The sequence below is a fragment of the Syngnathus leptorhynchus genome, chromosome 3 (genome assembly GCF_054491065.1).
Source record: "Syngnathus leptorhynchus isolate UIUO chromosome 3, UIUO_Slep, whole genome shotgun sequence".
NCBI classification, from domain to species: Eukaryota; Metazoa; Chordata; class Actinopteri; order Syngnathiformes; family Syngnathidae; genus Syngnathus; species Syngnathus leptorhynchus.
The window spans coordinates 9,562,880-9,569,066 of record NC_141197.1 but is presented as its reverse complement, the minus strand read 5'-3'; positions in this window follow the sequence as shown (position 1 = coordinate 9,569,066).

Genomic DNA, 6,187 nt, shown 5'->3' with positions numbered 1-6,187 from the left:
GTGTGGCACTTTTCACTTTCATTTAAATTTTGACCATGATTTTTCCCTAATGAAGTGGCCTGTTATTAGGTACACCTGAAAATGGCGGTGTACCTAATGGAGTGTCCGAGTGACGTCACAGATCCAACAGCCAATCAGAAAGTGGGGGGTTGTTTGGGTGTGGCACTTTTCACTTTCATTTAAATTTTGACCCTGATTTTTCCCTAATGAAGTGGCCTGTTATTAGGTACACCTGAAAATGGCGGTGTACCTAATGGAGTGTCCGAGTGACGTCACAGATCCAACAGCCAATCAGAAAGTGGGGGGTTGTTTGGGTGTGGCACTTTTCACTTTCATTTAAATTTTGACCCTGATTTTTCCCTAATGAAGTGGCCTGTTATTAGGTACACCTGAAAATGGCGGTGTACCTAATGGAGTGTCCGAGTGACGTCACAGATCCAACAGCCAATCAGAAAGTGGGGGGTTGTTTGGGTGTGGCACTTTTCACTTTCATTTAAATTTTGACCCTGATTTTTCCCTAATGAAGTGGCCTGTTATTAGGTACACCTGAAAATGGCGGTGTACCTAATGGAGTGTCCGAGTGACGTCACAGATCCAACAGCCAATCAGAAAGTGGGGGGTTGTTTGGGTGTGGCACTTTTCACTTTCATTTAAATTTTGACCCTGATTTTTCCCTAATGAAGTGGCCTGTTATTAGGTACACCTGAAAATGGCGGTGTACCTAATGGAGTGTCCGAGTGACGTCACAGATCCAACAGCCAATCAGAAAGTGGGGGGTTGTTTGGGTGTGGCACTTTTCACTTTCATTTAAATTTTGACCATGATTTTTCCCTAATGAAGTGGCCTGTTATTAGGTACACCTGAAAATGGCGGTGTACCTAATGGAGTGTCCGAGTGACGTCACAGATCCAACAGCCAATCAGAAAGTGGGGGGTTGTTTGGGTGTGGCACTTTTCACTTTCATTTAAATTTTGACCATGATTTTTCCCTAATGAAGTGGCCTGTTATTAGGTACACCTGAAAATGGCGGTGTACCTAATGGAGTGTCCGAGTGACGTCACAGATCCAACAGCCAATCAGAAAGTGGGGGGTTGTTTGGGTGTGGCACTTTTCACTTTCATTTAAATTTTGACCCTGATTTTTCCCTAATGAAGTGGCCTGTTATTAGGTACACCTGAAAATGGCGGTGTACCTAATGGAGTGTCCGAGTGACGTCACAGATCCAACAGCCAATCAGAAAGTGGGGGGTTGTTTGGGTGTGGCACTTTTCACTTTCATTTCAATTTTGACCCTGATTTTTCCCTAATGAAGTGGCCTGTTATTAGGTACACCTGAAAATGGCGGTGTACCTAATGGAGTGTCCGAGTGACGTCACAGATCCAACAGCCAATCAGAAAGTGGGGGGTTGTTTGGGTGTGGCACTTTTCACTTTCATTTAAATTTTGACCCTGATTTTTCCCTAATGAAGTGGCCTGTTATTAGGTACACCTGAAAATGGCGGTGTACCTAATGGAGTGTCCGAGTGACGTCACAGATCCAACAGCCAATCAGAAAGTGGGGGGTTGTTTGGGTGTGGCACTTTTCACTTTCATTTAAATTTTGACCATGATTTTTCCCTAATGAAGTGGCCTGTTATTAGGTACACCTGAAAATGGCGGTGTACCTAATGGAGTGTCCGAGTGACGTCACAGATCCAACAGCCAATCAGAAAGTGGGGGGTTGTTTGGGTGTGGCACTTTTCACTTTCATTTAAATTTTGACCCTGATTTTTCCCTAATGAAGTGGCCTGTTATTAGGTACACCTGAAAATGGCGGTGTACCTAATGGAGTGTCCGAGTGACGTCACAGATCCAACAGCCAATCAGAAAGTGGGGGGTTGTTTGGGTGTGGCACTTTTCACTTTCATTTAAATTTTGACCCTGATTTTTCCCTAATGAAGTGGCCTGTTATTAGGTACACCTGAAAATGGCGGTGTACCTAATGGAGTGTCCGAGTGACGTCACAGATCCAACAGCCAATCAGAAAGTGGGGGGTTGTTTGGGTGTGGCACTTTTCACTTTCATTTAAATTTTGACCCTGATTTTTCCCTAATGAAGTGGCCTGTTATTAGGTACACCTGAAAATGGCGGTGTACCTAATGGAGTGTCCGAGTGACGTCACAGATCCAACAGCCAATCAGAAAGTGGGGGGTTGTTTGGGTGTGGCACTTTTCACTTTCATTTAAATTTTGACCCTGATTTTTCCCTAATGAAGTGGCCTGTTATTAGGTACACCTGAAAATGGCGGTGTACCTAATGGAGTGTCCGAGTGACGTCACAGATCCAACAGCCAATCAGAAAGTGGGGGGTTGTTTGGGTGTGGCACTTTTCACTTTCATTTAAATTTTGACCCTGATTTTTCCCTAATGAAGTGGCCTGTGATTAGGTACACCTGAAAATGGCGGTGTACCTAATGGAGTGTCCGAGTGACGTCACAGATCCAACAGCCAATCAGAAAGTGGGGGGTTGTTTGGGTGTGGCACTTTTCACTTTCATTTCAATTTTGACCCTGATTTTTCCCTAATGAAGTGGCCTGTTATTAGGTACACCTGAAAATGGCGGTGTACCTAATGGAGTGTCCGAGTGACGTCACAGATCCAACAGCCAATCAGAAAGTGGGGGGTTGTTTGGGTGTGGCACTTTTCACTTTCATTTAAATTTTGACCCTGATTTTTCCCTAATGAAGTGGCCTGTTATTAGGTACACCTGAAAATGGCGGTGTACCTAATGGAGTGTCCGAGTGACGTCACAGATCCAACAGCCAATCAGAAAGTGGGGGGTTGTTTGGGTGTGGCACTTTTCACTTTCATTTAAATTTTGACCCTGATTTTTCCCTAATGAAGTGGCCTGTTATTAGGTACACCTGAAAATGGCGGTGTACCTAATGGAGTGTCCGAGTGACGTCACAGATCCAACAGCCAATCAGAAAGTGGGGGGTTGTTTGGGTGTGGCACTTTTCACTTTCATTTAAATTTTGACCCTGATTTTTCCCTAATGAAGTGGCCTGTTATTAGGTACACCTGAAAATGGCGGTGTACCTAATGGAGTGTCTGAATGACGTCATAGAGCAAACAGCCAATCAGAAAGTGGGGGTGAGGCCAGGTGTGGCACTTTTCACTTTCACTTAAGCATTTGCCCTCATGAAGTGGCCTGTTATTAGGTACACCTCATGGACACTTCCAGACTACATGAGGTAAAAAATGAATAAAAGATTGCTGACAGCCAAATGTCGTGAGGTCGAGATAGCTTATTGGTTAGTAACCCGGGCTCTTACTCTGTAAGATCTTGGTTCGATCCCAGTTGTGAGCATTCACTGAAATTTGCTTTTAGAATTGGAACCTCGCTTTGTATGCGTACGCATATGGAAACAATTGTATTTATGTGTAAATACATAAAGTGGCAAACCAATGGATCACGTCCACTACCTAGGGAACTGGATGAAATCCATTAGTGTAGAGGGTGGGGTGAAGAGAATTAGGGTTTGAAAGTGGGGTTTAGGGTTAGGGTTTAGGGTTTAGGGTTAACCCTAACTCTAACCCCTAATTCCAAACCCTAACCCTACTTTGAAACCCTAACCCCTAACCCTAAACCCTACCCTAATCCTAACCCCTAACCCCTAACCCCTAAACCCTAACTCCAAACCCTAACCCTACTTTGAAACCCTAAACCAAACCCTAAACCCTAACCCTGCTTTGAAACCCTAACCCTGAACCCTACCCTAACCCTAAACCTACTTTGCAACCCTAACCCAAACCTTAACCCAAACCCTAACCCTAACCCTACTTTGAAACCCTAACCCTGAACCCTACCCAAACCCTAAACCTACTTTGCAACCCTAACCCAAACCCTAATCCAAACCCTAAACCCTAAACCCTAAACCCTAAACCCTAACCCTTAACCCTAACCCTAAACCCTAGCCCTAACCCTAAACCCTAACCCTACTTTGAGACCCTAACCCTAAACCCTAACCCTACTCTGAAACTCTAACCCTAGACCCTACCCTAACCCTAAACCCTAACCCTACTTTGAAACTCTAACCCTAACCCCTAACCCCTGACCTCAAACCCTACTTTGAAACCCAAACCCTAAACCCTAACCGTACTTTGAAACCCAAACCCTAGGTGGTGGGCGTATTTCATTGGTTTGCTCTGCCATCCTTGGGGCGGGGCCATCATATATATTTACACATAAATACATGCATTTGTTTGCACATGTGTACGGATTCAAAGCGAAATTCCAAATTTAAAAGCATCAAGTATGTGCTCACACCTAGGCTCGACCCAAGTTCTCACCGGGTACAAGACTGTGTCACTAACCACTCAGCTATTTCAACCTAGGACTCAAAGGACTTGTTCATAAGAATCGTTCACCAAATCGTATTATTTATTTATTTATTTTACCTCGTGTAATGTACCCACTGAAGTGTCCGTGAGGTGTACCTAATCACAGGCCACTTCATTAGGGAGTTTTTTTTCAGTGAAAACGGGCTGAATATTGCCAACAATCATCACACTTTGTGAATGCTACTTCAGTCAATCAGCAAGCACTGTAAGCATCATATAAAGCAGCGTACCAAATTGCTCAATTTCAGGCAAAGTGATGCACATTGAATCTGTTACAGACACAAAAAAAAACAATGTTATTAATAAAGATATTCTATATTGTAACTTGATCTTTCTTTTTTATTTATTTTTGTTTATTTAATGTTAATAACATGGGGGGTGGGGGGCACAAAATGTTTTCTTCTCCCTAGCGGGGACATCACAGAAAATGATTGAGAAGCACTGATATCGAGTAAATGCTCAAGAGATTTTCTGTCCAGGTGAGTTGTGTGGATGAGTTGTCCACAAGATGATGATGACTATGATGAGTCATCGCAACAATTGTCAACGCTTCATCTCTTCATCATTGGCTCAGACTCCGTCTCCAGCTCTCCTAGGGGAAGGGTCAAGGAACTCGCGTCCAACGCAGTGTCAACCTGAAAGCCTGTTACTATGGTAACAGAGTCTTGGCAATCCACCATGTTTCACTAACACTTTTGAGGTGTTCTTGTGATGATTGTCAAAGAGCAAGGACTGACAACATCTACATCACACGTGTCAAAGTCAAGGCCCGGGGGCCAGATACGGCCCGCCACATCATTTTAAGTGGCCCGCAAAGACAAATTGTGCATCAAATTTGTGTCAATACTAGAATTGCAAATTGTCTTCACTTTTAATAATGTTTTTTTTTAATAGTTGACCAGTTTTTACTCGTCTGATTTGAAAATGAGTTGTCAGTTTGTTTTGTAGCTTTTACTGTATATAATATGAGGTGCTCATACATGCTCATGTTGATCCAAAAGATCTGATCATGATTATTCTGTCTTAATTTTTATTTGATCTTGTAATGTGTTTATATGTATAAATCAACAACAATAACCAAGATTTCGGAGTTTATGCCTGTTTTCATGTCAATTCTTGAGTGAGTAAAAATAACGATCAGCTTCAATATCCCCCAAAATTGGCAAGTCTCACTTAGGGGTGTGCTCACTTTTGTTTCCAGTGCGTTAGACATGAATGGCTGTGGGATGAGACATTTTTTGGAGGCAGTAAATACAGACTCCTTTCCATTGTCTCTAAGTGTCATTTCTTCATTGTTGATAAGAGGAGATGAGAGATAGTGTATATTTGCCATTCACTCCCATTTGGTATTGTAAATTGGGGTGGTGTGTGTGTGTGTGGGGGGGGGGGGGGGGCAGTGAGTGGGATTAAGTTGCCAAGGCAACCTGTCATCCCATCCTCCACTGCAGATATTTCCTCACTGGGGTTTTTCCATCCTGCAAACAGGCTATTTCTGGCTGAGTTTTTTTTCTTCTGACATAAGAAAACTTATGTTAAATATCTGCTCAATTGTTGTGTTACATTGTGTGCTGAGATTACATCTTGGTTTCCTGCTGTACATAGACGAGCAGCCTCCTTTATTGCCACCAGAAATATTTCACTGTCACTTGGTTATTTCAAAGTGGTGTACAGTGCTTACCACACTTACGAGGCACATCAGATCTATTTTCACCGGGAATGTGAAATTTCAAACAGAATTTAGCCTTTTATTTTATTTTTTTTAAAAACAATTTTAAACTGTTCCTGATTAAGTTAATTAGTAATTGC